Source organism: Cucumis melo, unplaced genomic scaffold (genome assembly GCF_025177605.1).
Source record: "Cucumis melo cultivar AY unplaced genomic scaffold, USDA_Cmelo_AY_1.0 utg000291l, whole genome shotgun sequence".
NCBI classification, from domain to species: Eukaryota; Viridiplantae; Streptophyta; class Magnoliopsida; order Cucurbitales; family Cucurbitaceae; genus Cucumis; species Cucumis melo.
The window spans coordinates 15971-31916 of NW_026123892.1; the positions used below are offsets into that span (position 1 = coordinate 15971).

A 15946-nucleotide genomic window follows, 5' to 3' on the forward strand; every position below is an offset into this window, starting at 1 on the left:
CCAAATATGAAAATTAGATATTGACTTCTTAAAAACGAACTGATGCAATTTTAATTTCATAACTTATCTTCTCAAAGGACATACCTAAGAATGGAGGCATTGCAAACAATAGATCAATCTACAAGAATCCAATGCCTGTAGGCCCACACATCTGAAGCATGTTTATTCCTTATCTTCATATGCCCAAATGTAAGGCTTGCCATTTAATTAATAAGAAAACAACCTAACCTTGTGAGAAGAAGCAATAAGAAAGTCAGCATCAAGTGCCTAGATGTCGACAACTATGTGTAGAACACTCTAGCACGAATCTACAAGCACTTTTGCCCCAAAATGATGTGCTAAGCCAACTATTTCTTCAATTGGAAGAACATAAGTTGCAGAGAAAAAAATCAAATCATACTGAATTCCACTATTTGCATATAGTTATTATTAGAAAGATATCAAGAGTAACTGGACACAGATCAAGAGAAGGAAAAATGTCTGACAGTTCTTTTCATTCTTCATTCATTTGACTTTATTATTTTTATTCAGCTGCAAACCTTTCCACTAGAAGTGTGATAACTGAAGTAATATGATAACACTTCAGTTTGAAATATTCACCTACTACTTGTTTTATTTGAGTAATGTTTATAAATTGAATGGTATAAAAAGGAAATAGATTAAAAAAAATGCTAAATATCAAATAGAATGGTGTACCCAGTACATTTTGAGACATGATAGGTAACCACAAGCTTTGTTTTTGTTGAAAACATTTCCTTTAACTCTAGTAAGTTTGGGACATTATGTTCACCTAAACTTACAAACTTCAGAACAACACCGGTCCTTTCAGCTATAAGTTGCCAAGGAACAATGGCACTATGATGTTCAGCAACCGTAAGTATGATTTGCACTGAAAGAATAGATTGTTACAGTTTAAACTTAAAGTTAAAGCAGTATATGGCTACACATGTTTAAAGAGATAAAGGATGCAACTTCATGATGTAGGAATGTAAAACACTTTCATTAACTTAAATATGAAATCATAATCTTCACAAATAAAACCTTAAAGCCTACTGTTAGAATTAGTAGGGCTTTGTCCTTAGAGTATTTTTGGAAAGAATAATATATAAGATTTTATTTCCTAAATATTTCCTAGATCTTTTCCTTTCTTACTCCTATTGTACTATATTTATTTTCTCTATTTGTACCAATTGTATTCATAAGAAAAATAATAAAAACTAAAGTATCGTGGTTTTTCTCCCAGTTCTCTGGTTTCCACGTAAGTCTCGGGTTGTTGTTAATTGCTTTCAATATGGTATCAGAGCAAAGCAATAACAAAACCCTAGGAGAAACCCAGATCGAAATTGAACCCGTCACTGTCGTCGCTGCCGCCATGGAGAAACTGCTTCAAAACCTACAGAAACCGCCGATCTACCCAACGGGAGTGGTTTCGCAGTCGTACGAGCCACCGTCTGACCAGAAGATGCTTCACGCGCCGCTTCTCTCCAGCGCATGGGCCGTTTCATCTCACCGCCCAGCCCATTCCCTTTTACGCGCCGTCGGATGTCCAACCGTCAAGCCCTTCCGGGCATTCGCATCCTCACGCGCCGCCTATGAGCTCCGGACAGCAACCCTCAACCGTAAATCTTTCAAATCTGTACAGTAAGCATCCGCTGTACGTTGACTCTTTACAGCAACCGTTGTTTTCTGGTAACGGAATTAATCAACCTCAGAACAGATCAAACATTGAAGCGGGTGAGTCTTTGATGCATTTCAAACCAACCGAGTTACCGATGTATTCCAAGAACCCGATAACTTCGTTCCCTAATTTACTGTCAAATTATATAACTGGCTCTTTGGGTTCGTCTACAGAGAATTTTTCAGGTGAAAAATTAAATGGGCAAAATTATTTTTCTTGGTCCCAATCAATAAAGATGTTCCTCGAAGGTCGCCACCAGTTCGACTTCTTAACTGGAGGGACTGTACGTCCTCTACCAGGAGACGCCTTGGAACGACTTTGGAAAGGGGAGGACTCACTTATTCGGTCCATGTTGATTAATAGTATGGAACCACAGATCGACAAGCCTCTACTATCTGCTGCCACAGCAAAAGATTTGTGGGATACAACTCAAACCCTTTACTCGAAACGACAGAATGCCTCTCGGTTGTATACACTGCGAAAACAGGTCCATAATTGCAAACAAGGGACTCTGAACGTGACTACCTATTTTAACAAGCTCTCTCTCCTCTGGAAAGAGATGGATTTGTGCAGAGAGACAGTTTGGGACACACCAAATGACGATACTCAATATGCTAAACTTGAAGAGGTTGACCGTGTTTATGACTTCCTTGCAAGACTTAATCCCAAATTTGATACTGTTTGTGGTCGTATACTCGGACAAAGACCTCTTCCCTCCCTAATGGAAGTTTGTTTTGAAGTCCGCCTGGAAGAGGATCGCACTAATGCCATGGGTGTACTACTACCCCTACCATTGACTCCGCTGCCTTTAGCGCTCGGTCCTCAAATCATGACAGTGACAAGAATAATGGGAAGTCAATTCCTGTGTGTAAGCACTGCAAGAAACAATGGTACACCAAGGATCAGTGTTGGAAACTCCACAGTCGTCCCCCAAGAGGTAACAAACGATCCTCCAACGAGAAACAGAACTCATGACGTGCATACATTAGTGAGACTACCCCTGCCAGCACCTCTCAATCAACTGATCCTACTGCGAGCCAGACCAAGACTCCGACTCTGGGTGCCATTGCTCAGTCAGATATGCCTCAGTCCCTTGGGCTTATTAGCGTTGATGGGAAGAATCCCTGGATCTTAGACTCAAGGGCTATAGATCACTTGAAAGGTTCTTCGAAACACTTTATCTCTTATGCCCCGTGTACCGGTAATGAAAAAATTCGAATAGCTGATGGCTCTCTAGCTCTAATCGCTGGCAAAGGACAAATAGTTCCCTCTGACGGTTTTACTCTCCAGAGTGTTTTGCATGTCCCTAAACTGTCTTACAATTTGTTATCTATAAGCAAGATCACTCGTGAATTGCATTGTAAAGCTATCTTCTTATCTGTATCGGTTTATTTTCAGGACATAAGCTCGAGGAGGACGATTGGCACTGCTTGACATAGAAGGGGACTTTACATCCTTGATGATGATACCTCCTATAGTAGTTTGTCTAGGGTTAGTTTACTGTCATCTTACTTTAGCACTTTTGAACAAAGACTGTATGTTGTGGCATTTTCGACTGGGCCACCCAAACTTTACATATATGCAATATTTATTTCCCCACCTTTTTTCTAAACTTGATGTCTCTTCTCTATCTTGCGATATGTGTATCCGGGCTAAACAACATCGGGTCTCTTTTCCCTCACAACCATATAAACCTACACAACCGTCTACCCTCATCCATAGTGACGTTTGGGGCCCTTCCAAGGTCACCACCTCATCGGGAAAGCGGTGGTTTGTAACTTTCATCGATGACCATACCCGTCTTACCTGGGTCTACCTAATAACAGATAAATCCGAGGTTTCGTCCATTTTCCAAAACTTCTATCATACTATTGAAACATAATTTCATAAAAAATTGCAATTCTTCGAAGTGATAATGGTCGGGAATTCCAAAACCATAACCTTAGTGAATTTCTAACCTTCAAAGGGATTGCTCACCAAACCTCATGTGCCTACACTCCTCAACAAAATGGAGTGGTCGAACAAAAAAACCGTCACCTTGTGGAAGTAGCTCGCTCCCTTATGCTTTCCACTTCCCTTCCATCATACCTGTGGGGAGATGTTATTCTTACAGCCACTCACTTAATCAATAGAATGCCTTCTCGTATCCTCCCCCTTCAGACTCCCTTAGATCGTCTTAAGGAGTCTTACCCCTCTACTCGCCTTGTGTCTGAGGTTCCTCTTCGTGTGTTTGGGTGTAACGTCCCAACAAACTCGTTTTTGTTCATCTTACTATTAATATTTATGTATGGTCTTGGAAAAGACAAATTTATTGGGAGAACCTTATCATTTTGAATTTTCCGGTTTATTAAAGTTGGGTTTTCCACTTTTTTTATTATTAAGTATTTTTCTATTATGTTACCTATTTTAGTATTTAGAAATTATTTAATGAGTTATTGCTAATTGAAAGGAGGGTTGGTTGAGTTTGGTGAGATTTGGAGAGAGAGAGGAGATGGTTGGTTTGGGTTATTTAAAGGAAAAGAAAAGAGATATTGTCTTATAAAAAGCCTTGGGTCTCGTGCATAAAGAAGAAGAGAAAAATCAAAGAAAGAAAGGGGAAAAGAAAAGAGAAAAAGGGAGAAAAAAAAATTATTAATAAAACCCTAGCCGCCGCCGCGAACCCGAGCCGCCAAGCCTTCCTCTCTCTGTTCAGCAGCGCAGTCGAGTCTGCAGTCCACCCGAGCCGTCGCCGAGCTTCCAGCCGCATCAGAAGAATCGTCCAAGCCGATCCGCGCACGCCGAGCGTCCGCCGGAGCAGCCATCTCTCGCAGCCGTCGCCTGAAGCCGAGCCCGCGTCACCCTTTGCGATCCGCAGCCGATCCGTCATCAAGCCGCGTCGCGCCGCTTCGATCCGACGCAGCGCAGCCGAAACGTCCGTCTGCAGCCGTCGCCGAGCGAAGCCGTGGTGTAGCCGGAACACCCGCAGCCGTCGCGCCACCCGGATCCGGAAGCCAGCGCCTCGTCGCGTGAGGACCCGACCCGGCCGAAGCCCCGCTCCGTGACCCGAAGCCTGGCCCGTGCCGCGTGCCTCTGACCCGGAACCCGAGCCGCGTGCACCCGCGAGCCGAGCAGCGCCCGCGTGCGAGCCGCACGTGCGTAGACGCTGTACCAAGCCGAGCCGCGCCTGTCTGCACCACGAGCCGCGCCAGTCTGCGCCGCAAGCCGAGTCGATCTTCAACCTCCAAGCCGAGCCGGTCCTTGTTCTCTTTCCAGCCGAGCCGCCAAGCCTAATTTGGCTCCTGCCATCCAATTTTGGATAATTAAACTAATTATTTTGGCATTACCCAGTAAGACTTAATGACTTTGGACACTAAATAATTTAATTTGGAATTAAATTAAATTATTTTCCTTAAGGGACGTCTTGGACCAAGTAACTGCTGCAGCGTGGGATTTCTTCAGTAGGGGCTCAGCATTGCAACCTCTTTCTAGGGTAAGTCATTTCAACTGAATTTTGAACCGTTAGTCGTTGGTGACTTAATTACGAATTTTGGCGTATTAAACAGTTAGGACCTCGTTGCTTGGAAAGCACACTTGCCTCGCGGTTAGAACTCGCCAAGTAAATCTCCAGGTAAGAGATTTCTACTACTAGCTCCATGTTTAGAATTATGAGGTCACGTATACCTTCAATTGTGCATGTCGAGGACTAGACTGTACGATGCATGAAATTAATGATAGTATGATGCGATTGATGATATGGTTATATTATAGCATGATGTTGTGATGACGAGAACTGTTATGGCTGTACGACGGGTGTCGAGATGGAGAGTGTAATGATGATTTATCTGTTATGTTATATGATGACGCCATGTGTATGTATACTGCGATTAGGGTACCTGTTAGTTTAACCTGTTAGAGTCGTACCTGCATGGGTGTCCTTCGGGATCACCACCTATTTAGGACTGTGCGGTCCGACGGGACACCAGTCTAGCATGGATATAGATATGACTCGAGTGACTCGACGGGGTCCTCGCATCCCGATTGTCCTAGGTGTCCCCCGGGGCACCGAAGACCAGAGTTACGTTCCTACGGGAGCGCATGTTGCACGTGTTCGGGAACGTGCCAACGATTGGGTACCAGTTACAGGACTCTGACAGGAAGCTAACAGGCACCTAGTGGGACTAGTAGTGGGTCCCTTACTGAGTATTTTGTACTCACTCTTTTCATGTCATGTTTTCAGGTAGAGGACGAGGTAAGGGCAAAGGCAAGCTGGCGAGCGACCAGAAATGACCGTGGCAAGCCATAGGGATTTCTGCTTCTGCCTATTCTTGTTTTTGACTTTAGTACCTGAGTTTGAGTATTCTTCACTATTTACCATTTCGTTTTAGATAGGGCCCGAGTAGGACTTTAGAACGAAACATCATTTTTTTTTTTTTGCATGTTACCTTGTTGGATTTTCATAAATAAATTTCTAAAACCTTATACGTTTTTACTAAATTTTGTCCTAAACCACTTGTCCTATATTTAGTAATGACTTCGACTCAGTATAAGGAGTTGGGCCGTTACATTGGGTGTACCACTTATGTCCATAATTTTGGCCCTAATTAGACTAAATTTACCCCTCGGGCTCAGGCCTGTGTGTTTGTTGGATATCCCATTCACCAAAGCGGGTATAAATGTTTTCACCCGTCGTTTAGAAAATACTTTGTCACTATGGATGTTACTTTCTGTGAAAACCGACCCTACTTTCCTGTTAGCCATCTTCAGGGGGAGAGTGTGAGTGAAAAGTCTAACAACACTTTCGAATTTACTGAACCTACTCCTAGTACTGTATCTGACGTTGATCCTCATCCCATAATCTTACCTGCAAACCAAGTTCCTTGGAAAACATATTACAGGAGGAATCTCATAAAGGAAGTTGGGTCCCCTACTAGTCAACCGCCGGCTCCAGTCCAAGACTTCGAACCTCCTCGAGACCAAGGTATGGAAAACCCTACAGAACCTTGTACTAATAATACGATGAGTGAGAATGACAAGTCTGATGTTGCTGTTCTTGAAAATATGGAAGAAAAGAACCATGGTGATGACATTGAGGTTAGAATAGAAATCAGTAATGATGAAGCAGAACAGGGTCATACAAGGAAACTTGATGAGTATGATCCCTCTCTTGACATTCCCATTGCTTTGAGAAAAGGTACCAGATCCTGCACTAAACATCCCATTTGCAACTATGTTTTCTATGATAATCTCTCTTCATAGTTTAGAGCGTTTACAGCAAGCCTTGACTCTACCATAATACCGAAAAATATCTACACTGCTCTAGAGTGTCCTGAATGGAAAAATGTTGTTATGGAAGAGATGAAGGTTCTTGAAAACAATAGAACTTGGGAGATCTGTGCTCTACCCAAGGACATAAAACTGTAGGATGCAAATGGGTGTTTTCTCTCAAATACAAAGCAGATGGTACACTTGATAGACACAAGGCAAGGTTAGTTGCAAAAAGATTTACTCAGACCTATGATATTGACTATTCAGAAACCTTTTCTCCAGTTGCTAAGTTGAATACTGTTAGAGTCTTGCTATTTGTTGTTGTGAACAAAGATTGGCCTCTATACCAGCTAGATGTTAAGAATGCTTCTTTGAATCGAGACCTTGTGGAGGAAGTCTACATGAGCCCCCCGCCAAGATTTGAAGCCCAATTTGGTCAGTAGGTGTGTAAACTCCAAAAATCCCTATATGGTCTGAAAAAGTCTCCGAGAGCATGGTTTGACAGATTCACTATCTTTGTCAAGTCTCAAGGGTATAGTCAAGGGCACTCTAATCATACTCTATGTACAAAGGTTTCCAAGACAGGAAAGATTGCTATTCTAATAGTTTATGTAGATGACATTGTTTTGACCGGAGATGATCACACAAAAATCAATCAATTAAAACTGAGAATGGGTGATGAATTTGAAATCAAGGATTTGGGAAATCAGAAATATTTCCCTAAAAAAGCACTTCAAGACCTAGAATGCCAAGTGTGTAAGTGCAACAAACTTAGATTCAAACAAACCAAACAAACTTAGATTCAAACCAACCAAACAAACTTAAAAAGTGTTCCAACCGAGCCTACGTATCACTTGACCTTTAAAAGAAACCTCACAAAGTTTAAGTGTAAGTTTACAACTCCCAACGTACCAAAAAGTCAAGAACTGTGAAAAAAGCATTCGAAACACGTCTTAGCTTTCAAACGACCCAATGACGCTTAAGTGCAAAAGCTTGTAACTCATAACTTGCCAAAAAGTTCAAAAAAGTGTGGAAAAAGCCCTTCGATGGCAATCATGTCTGTATGTGCAACAAACTTAGTTCGAAACAACCTAACACCTGTTCAAAACATGTCTAAGTACCATTCGAACTTAAAAAATGGCCTAACAATGCTCAAGTATAATTTCGTAACTCATAACCTACCAAGAAAATTCAAACATTGTAAAAAAGCACTTCAAGACCCAAAATGGCAATTAAGTGTGTGGATGCAACAAACTGTGTCTCAAACAAACCTAAAAGGTGTTCAAATCGTGTCTAAGTATCACTTGAACTATCAAAATGACCCAACAAAACTTAAGTGTAATTTCGTAAACCATAACCTACCAAAAAATTCAAAAAGTGTGAAAAAAGCACTTCAAGACCGAAAATGGCAACCAAGTGTGTTAGTGCCACAAACTTTGTTTCAGACCAACCTAAAAAGAGTTCAAAACGTGTGTAAGCTTTCAAAACGATCGAACAATACTTAAGTATAAGTTCGCAAATCACAACCGACCAAAATTCCAAAAAGTGCGATAAAAGCACTCTAACACCCAACATGTCAGCCAAGTGTGCAAGTTCAACAAACTTAGTTCCAAACCAAAATAAAAAGAGTTTAAAACCTCTGAACATTGCTTGAGTGTAAATTCGCAACTCATAACCGACTAAAAAGTTCAAAAAAGAGTGAAAAAAGCACCGAGGACCTAAAATGGCACAACCTGACCAAGCATGTAAGTGCAACAGACTTAGTCTCAAACAAACTTAAAAAGTGTTCCAACCGAGCCTACGTATCACTTGACCTTTAAAAGCAACCTCACAAAGTTTAAGTGTAAGTTTACAACTCCCAGCGTACCAAAAAGTCAAGAACTGTGAAAAAAGCACTTCAAAGACCACAAAAGAAATGGCAACCAAATGTGTAAGTACAACAAACTTACCCTCAAACCAACCTTAAAAGTGTTCAAAACGAGTCTAATTATCACTTGAATTTTAGAAACGATCTAACAAAGCTTAAGTGTAAGTTCGTTACTCATAACCTAGCAAAAAGTTAAAAAAAAGTGAGAAAAGAGCCTTTCAAGACCCAAAATGGCAACAAAGTGCGTAAGTTCAACAAACTAAGTTTAAAACAAACCTAAAAGGTGTTGAAAACATGTCTACGTATCACTTGGACCTTAAAAAACGACCTAAGACATCTTAAGTGTAAGTTCATAGCTCACAACCTAGCGGAAAGTTCAAAAAGTGTGAAAAAAGCACTTTAAGACCCAAAGTGGCAACCGTGTGTGTGAGTGCAACAAACTTAGTGTTAAACCAACCTAAAACGCATTCAAAACATGTCCAAGTATCACTTGAACTTTCAAAACGATCTAACAAATCTTAACTGTAAGTTCGTAACTCACAACGTACCAAAAAGTTCAAAAAAGATTGAAAAAAAGCACTTCAAGACCTAGAATGCCAAGTGTGTAAGTGCAACAAACTTAGATTCAAACCGACCAAAAAGGCATTCGAAACACGTCTTAGCTTTCAAACGACCCAATGACGCTTAAGTGCAAAAGCTTGTAACTCATAACTTGCCAAAAAGTTCAAAAAAGTGTGGAAAAAGCCCTTCGATGGCAATCATGTCTGTATGTGCAACAAACTTAGTTCGAAACAACCTAACACCTGTTCAAAACATGTCTAAGTACCATTCGAACTTAAAAAATGGCCTAACAATGCTCAAGTATAATTTCGTAACTCATAACCTACCAAGAAAATTCAAACATTGTAAAAAAAGCACTTCAAGACCCAAAATGGCAATTAAGTGTGTGGATGCAACAAACTGAGTCTCAAACAAACCTAAAAGGTGTTCAAATCGTGTCTAAGTATCACTTGAACTATCAAAATGACCCAACAAAACTTAAGTGTAATTTCGTAAACCATAACCTACCAAAAAATTCAAAAAGTGTGGAAAAAGCACTTCAAGACCGAAAATGGCAACCAAGTGTGTTAGTGCCACAAACTTTGTTTCAGACCAACCTAAAAAGAGTTCAAAACGTGTGTAAGCTTTCAAAACGATCGAACAATGCTTAAGTATAAGTTCGCAAATCACAACCGACCAAAATTCCAAAAAGTGCGATAAAAGCACTCTAACACCCAACATGTCAGCCAAGTGTGCAAGTTCAGCAAACTTAGTTCCCAACCAAAATAAAAAGAGTTTAAAACCTCTGAACATTGCTTGAGTGTAAATTCGCAACTCATAACCGACTAAAAAGTTCAAAAAAGAGTGAAAAAAGCACCGAGGACCTAAAATGGCACAACCCGACCAAGCATGTAAGTGCAACAGACTTAGTCTCAAACAAACTTAAAAAGTGTTCCAACCGAGCCTACGTATCACTTGACCTTTAAAAGCAACCTCACAAAGTTTAAGTGTAAGTTTACAACTCCCAGCGTACCAAAAAGTCAAGAACTGTGAAAAAAGCACTTCAAAGACCACAAAAGAAATGGCAACCAAATGTGTAAGTACAACAAACTTACCTTCAAACCAACCTTAAAAGTGTTCAAAACGAGTCTAATTATCACTTGAATTTTAGAAACGATCTAACAAAGCTTAAGTGTAAGTTCGTTACTCATAACCTAGCAAAAAGTTAAAAAAAAGTGAGAAAAGAGCCTTTCAAGACCCGAAATGGCAACAAAGTGCGTAAGTTCAACAAACTAAGTTTAAAACAAACCTAAAAGGTGTTGAAAACATGTCTACGTATCACTTGGACCTTAAAAAACGACCTAAGACATCTTAAGTGTAAGTTCATAGCTCACAACCTAGCGGAAAGTTCAAAAAGTGTGAAAAAAGCACTTTAAGACCCAAAGTGGCAACCGTGTGTGTGAGTGCAACAAACTTAGTGTCAAACCAACCTAAAACGCATTCAAAACATGTCCAAGTATCACTTGAACTTTCAAAACGATCTAACAAATCTTAACTGTAAGTTCGTAACTCACAACGTACCAAAAAGTTCAAAAAAGATTGAAAAAAAGCACTTCAAGACCTAGAATGCCAAGTGTGTAAGTGCAACAAACTTAGATTCAAACCGACCAAAAAGGCATTCGAAACACGTCTTAGCTTTCAAACGACCCAATGACGCTTAAGTGCAAAAGCTTGTAACTCATAACTTGCCAAAAAGTTCAAAAAAGTGTGGAAAAAGCCCTTCGATGGCAATCATGTCTGTATGTGCAACAAACTTAGTTCGAAACAACCTAACACCTGTTCAAAACATGTCTAAGTACCATTCGAACTTAAAAAATGGCCTAACAATGCTCAAGTATAATTTCGTAACTCATAACCTACCAAGAAAATTCAAACATTGTAAAAAAAGCACTTCAAGACCCAAAATGGCAATTAAGTGTGTGGATGCAACAAACTGAGTCTCAAACAAACCTAAAAGGTGTTCAAATCGTGTCTAAGTATCACTTGAACTATCAAAATGACCCAACAAAACTTAAGTGTAATTTCGTAAACCATAACCTACCAAAAAATTCAAAAAGTGTGGAAAAAGCACTTCAAGACCGAAAATGGCAACCAAGTGTGTTAGTGCCACAAACTTTGTTTCAGACCAACCTAAAAAGAGTTCAAAACGTGTGTAAGCTTTCAAAACGATCGAACAATGCTTAAGTATAAGTTCGCAAATCACAACCGACCAAAATTCCAAAAAGTGCGATAAAAGCACTCTAACACCCAACATGTCAGCCAAGTGTGCAAGTTCAGCAAACTTAGTTCCCAACCAAAATAAAAAGAGTTTAAAACCTCTGAACATTGCTTGAGTGTAAATTCGCAACTCATAACCGACTAAAAAGTTCAAAAAAGAGTGAAAAAAGCACCGAGGACCTAAAATGGCACAACCCGACCAAGCATGTAAGTGCAACAGACTTAGTCTCAAACAAACTTAAAAAGTGTTCCAACCGAGCCTACGTATCACTTGACCTTTAAAAGCAACCTCACAAAGTTTAAGTGTAAGTTTACAACTCCCAGCGTACCAAAAAGTCAAGAACTGTGAAAAAAGCACTTCAAAGACCACAAAAGAAATGGCAACCAAATGTGTAAGTACAACAAACTTACCTTCAAACCAACCTTAAAAGTGTTCAAAACGAGTCTAATTATCACTTGAATTTTAGAAACGATCTAACAAAGCTTAAGTGTAAGTTCGTTACTCATAACCTAGCAAAAAGTTAAAAAAAAGTGAGAAAAGAGCCTTTCAAGACCCGAAATGGCAACAAAGTGCGTAAGTTCAACAAACTAAGTTTAAAACAAACCTAAAAGGTGTTGAAAACATGTCTACGTATCACTTGGACCTTAAAAAACGACCTAAGACATCTTAAGTGTAAGTTCATAGCTCACAACCTAGCGGAAAGTTCAAAAAGTGTGAAAAAAGCACTTTAAGACCCAAAGTGGCAACCGTGTGTGTGAGTGCAACAAACTTAGTGTCAAACCAACCTAAAACGCATTCAAAACATGTCCAAGTATCACTTGAACTTTCAAAACGATCTAACAAATCTTAACTGTAAGTTCGTAACTCACAACGTACCAAAAAGTTCAAAAAAGATTGAAAAAAAGCACTTCAAGACCTAGAATGCCAAGTGTGTAAGTGCAACAAACTTAGATTCAAACCGACCAAAAAGGCATTCGAAACACGTCTTAGCTTTCAAACGACCCAATGACGCTTAAGTGCAAAAGCTTGTAACTCATAACTTGCCAAAAAGTTCAAAAAAGTGTGGAAAAAGCCCTTCGATGGCAATCATGTCTGTATGTGCAACAAACTTAGTTCGAAACAACCTAACACCTGTTCAAAACATGTCTAAGTACCATTCGAACTTAAAAAATGGCCTAACAATGCTCAAGTATAATTTCGTAACTCATAACCTACCAAGAAAATTCAAACATTGTAAAAAAAGCACTTCAAGACCCAAAATGGCAATTAAGTGTGTGGATGCAACAAACTGAGTCTCAAACAAACCTAAAAGGTGTTCAAATTGTGTCTAAGTATCACTTGAACTATCAAAATGACCCAACAAAACTTAAGTGTAATTTCGTAAACCATAACCTACCAAAAAATTCAAAAAGTGTGAAAAAAGCACTTCAAGACCGAAAATGGCAACCAAGTGTGTTAGTGCCACAAACTTTGTTTCAGACCAACCTAAAAGGAGTTCAAAACGTGTGTAAGCTTTCAAAACGATCGAACAATGCTTAAGTATAAGTTCGCAAATCACAACCGACCAAAATTCCAAAAAGTGCGATAAAAGCACTCTAACACCCAACATGTCAGCCAAGTGTGCAAGTTCAACAAACTTAGTTCCAAACCAAAATAAAAAGAGTTTAAAACCTCTGAACATTGCTTGAGTGTAAATTCGCAACTCATAACCGACTAAAAAGTTCAAAAAAGAGTGAAAAAAGCACCGAGGACCTAAAATGGCACAACCCGACCAAGCATGTAAGTGCAACAGACTTAGTCTCAAACAAACTTAAAAAGTGTTCCAACCGAGCCTACGTATCACTTGACCTTTAAAAGCAACCTCACAAAGTTTAAGTGTAAGTTTACAACTCCCAACGTACCAAAAAGTCAAGAACTGTGAAAAAAGCACTTCAAAGACCACAAAAGAAATGGCAACCAAATGTGTAAGTACAACAAACTTACCCTCAAACCAACCTTAAAAGTGTTCAAAACGAGTCTAATTATCACTTGAATTTTAGAAACGATCTAACAAAGCTTAAGTGTAAGTTCGTTACTCATAACCTAGCAAAAAGTTAAAAAAAAGTGAGAAAAGAGCCTTTCAAGACCCGAAATGGCAACAAAGTGCGTAAGTTCAACAAACTAAGTTTAAAACAAACCTAAAAGGTGTTGAAAACATGTCTACGTATCACTTGGACCTTAAAAAACGACCTAAGACATCTTAAGTGTAAGTTCATAGCTCACAACCTAGCGGAAAGTTCAAAAAGTGTGAAAAAAGCACTTTAAGACCCAAAGTGGCAACCGTGTGTGTGAGTGCAACAAACTTAGTGTCAAACCAACCTAAAACGCATTCGAAACATGTCCAAGTATCACTTGAACTTTCAAAACGATCTAACAAATCTTAACTGTAAGTTCGTAACTCACAACGTACCAAAAAGTTCAAAAAAGATTGAAAAAAAGCACTTCAAGACCTAGAATGCCAAGTGTGTAAGTGCAACAAACTTAGATTCAAACCGACCAAAAAGGCATTCGAAACACGTCTTAGCTTTCAAACGACCCAATGACGCTTAAGTGCAAAAGCTTGTAACTCATAACTTGCCAAAAAGTTCAAAAAAGTGTGGAAAAAGCCCTTCGATGGCAATCATGTCTGTATGTGCAACAAACTTAGTTCGAAACAACCTAACACCTGTTCAAAACATGTCTAAGTACCATTCGAACTTAAAAAATGGCCTAACAATGCTCAAGTATAATTTCGTAACTCATAACCTACCAAGAAAATTCAAACATTGTAAAAAAAGCACTTCAAGACCCAAAATGGCAATTAAGTGTGTGGATGCAACAAACTGAGTCTCAAACAAACCTAAAAGGTGTTCAAATCGTGTCTAAGTATCACTTGAACTATCAAAATGACCCAACAAAACTTAAGTGTAATTTCGTAAACCATAACCTACCAAAAAATTCAAAAAGTGTGGAAAAAGCACTTCAAGACCGAAAATGGCAACCAAGTGTGTTAGTGCCACAAACTTTGTTTCAGACCAACCTAAAAAGAGTTCAAAACGTGTGTAAGCTTTCAAAACGATCGAACAATGCTTAAGTATAAGTTCGCAAATCACAACCGACCAAAATTCCAAAAAGTGCGATAAAAGCACTCTAACACCCAACATGTCAGCCAAGTGTGCAAGTTCAGCAAACTTAGTTCCCAACCAAAATAAAAAGAGTTTAAAACCTCTGAACATTGCTTGAGTGTAAATTCGCAACTCATAACCGACTAAAAAGTTCAAAAAAGAGTGAAAAAAGCACCGAGGACCTAAAATGGCACAACCCGACCAAGCATGTAAGTGCAACAGACTTAGTCTCAAACAAACTTAAAAAGTGTTCCAACCGAGCCTACGTATCACTTGACCTTTAAAAGCAACCTCACAAAGTTTAAGTGTAAGTTTACAACTCCCAGCGTACCAAAAAGTCAAGAACTGTGAAAAAAGCACTTCAAAGACCACAAAAGAAATGGCAACCAAATGTGTAAGTACAACAAACTTACCTTCAAACCAACCTTAAAAGTGTTCAAAACGAGTCTAATTATCACTTGAATTTTAGAAACGATCTAACAAAGCTTAAGTGTAAGTTCGTTACTCATAACCTAGCAAAAAGTTAAAAAAAAGTGAGAAAAGAGCCTTTCAAGACCCGAAATGGCAACAAAGTGCGTAAGTTCAACAAACTAAGTTTAAAACAAACCTAAAAGGTGTTGAAAACATGTCTACGTATCACTTGGACCTTAAAAAACGACCTAAGACATCTTAAGTGTAAGTTCATAGCTCACAACCTAGCGGAAAGTTCAAAAAGTGTGAAAAAAGCACTTTAAGACCCAAAGTGGCAACCGTGTGTGTGAGTGCAACAAACTTAGTGTCAAACCAACCTAAAACGCATTCAAAACATGTCCAAGTATCACTTGAACTTTCAAAACGATCTAACAAATCTTAACTGTAAGTTCGTAACTCACAACGTACCAAAAAGTTCAAAAAAGATTGAAAAAAAGCACTTCAAGACCTAGAATGCCAAGTGTGTAAGTGCAACAAACTTAGATTCAAACCGACCAAAAAGGCATTCGAAACACGTCTTAGCTTTCAAACGACCCAATGACGCTTAAGTGCAAAAGCTTGTAACTCATAACTTGCCAAAAAGTTCAAAAAAGTGTGGAAAAAGCCCTTCGATGGCAATCATGTCTGTATGTGCAACAAACTTAGTTCGAAACAACCTAACACCTGTTCAAAACATGTCTAAGTACCATTCGAACTTAAAAAATGGCCTAACAATGCTCAAGTAT

The 15946-nt window shown here is 39.3% G+C and overlaps 1 protein-coding gene across 5 annotated transcripts in view; it reads right to left on the bottom strand.

Moving 5' to 3' along the window:
- LOC127145830 (cysteine desulfurase 1, chloroplastic-like) overlaps positions 1-15946 on the bottom strand; it is a 54734-nt gene that overhangs the window by 1170 nt on the left and 37618 nt on the right. The window contains exons 1-2 of one of the 5 annotated variants that reach the window (XR_007817546.1): positions 791-7540; positions 85-228 (exon numbers count right to left, since the gene is read on the bottom strand). The exons of 2 other annotated variants lie outside the window; for them this stretch is intronic. The gene's annotated coding sequence lies outside the window, so the exon portion shown is untranslated. Of the gene's footprint in view, positions 1-84; positions 7541-15946 lie in introns of those variants that run through there. 2 more of the 5 variants (XR_007817547.1, XR_007817541.1) reach the window with 2 other exon arrangements.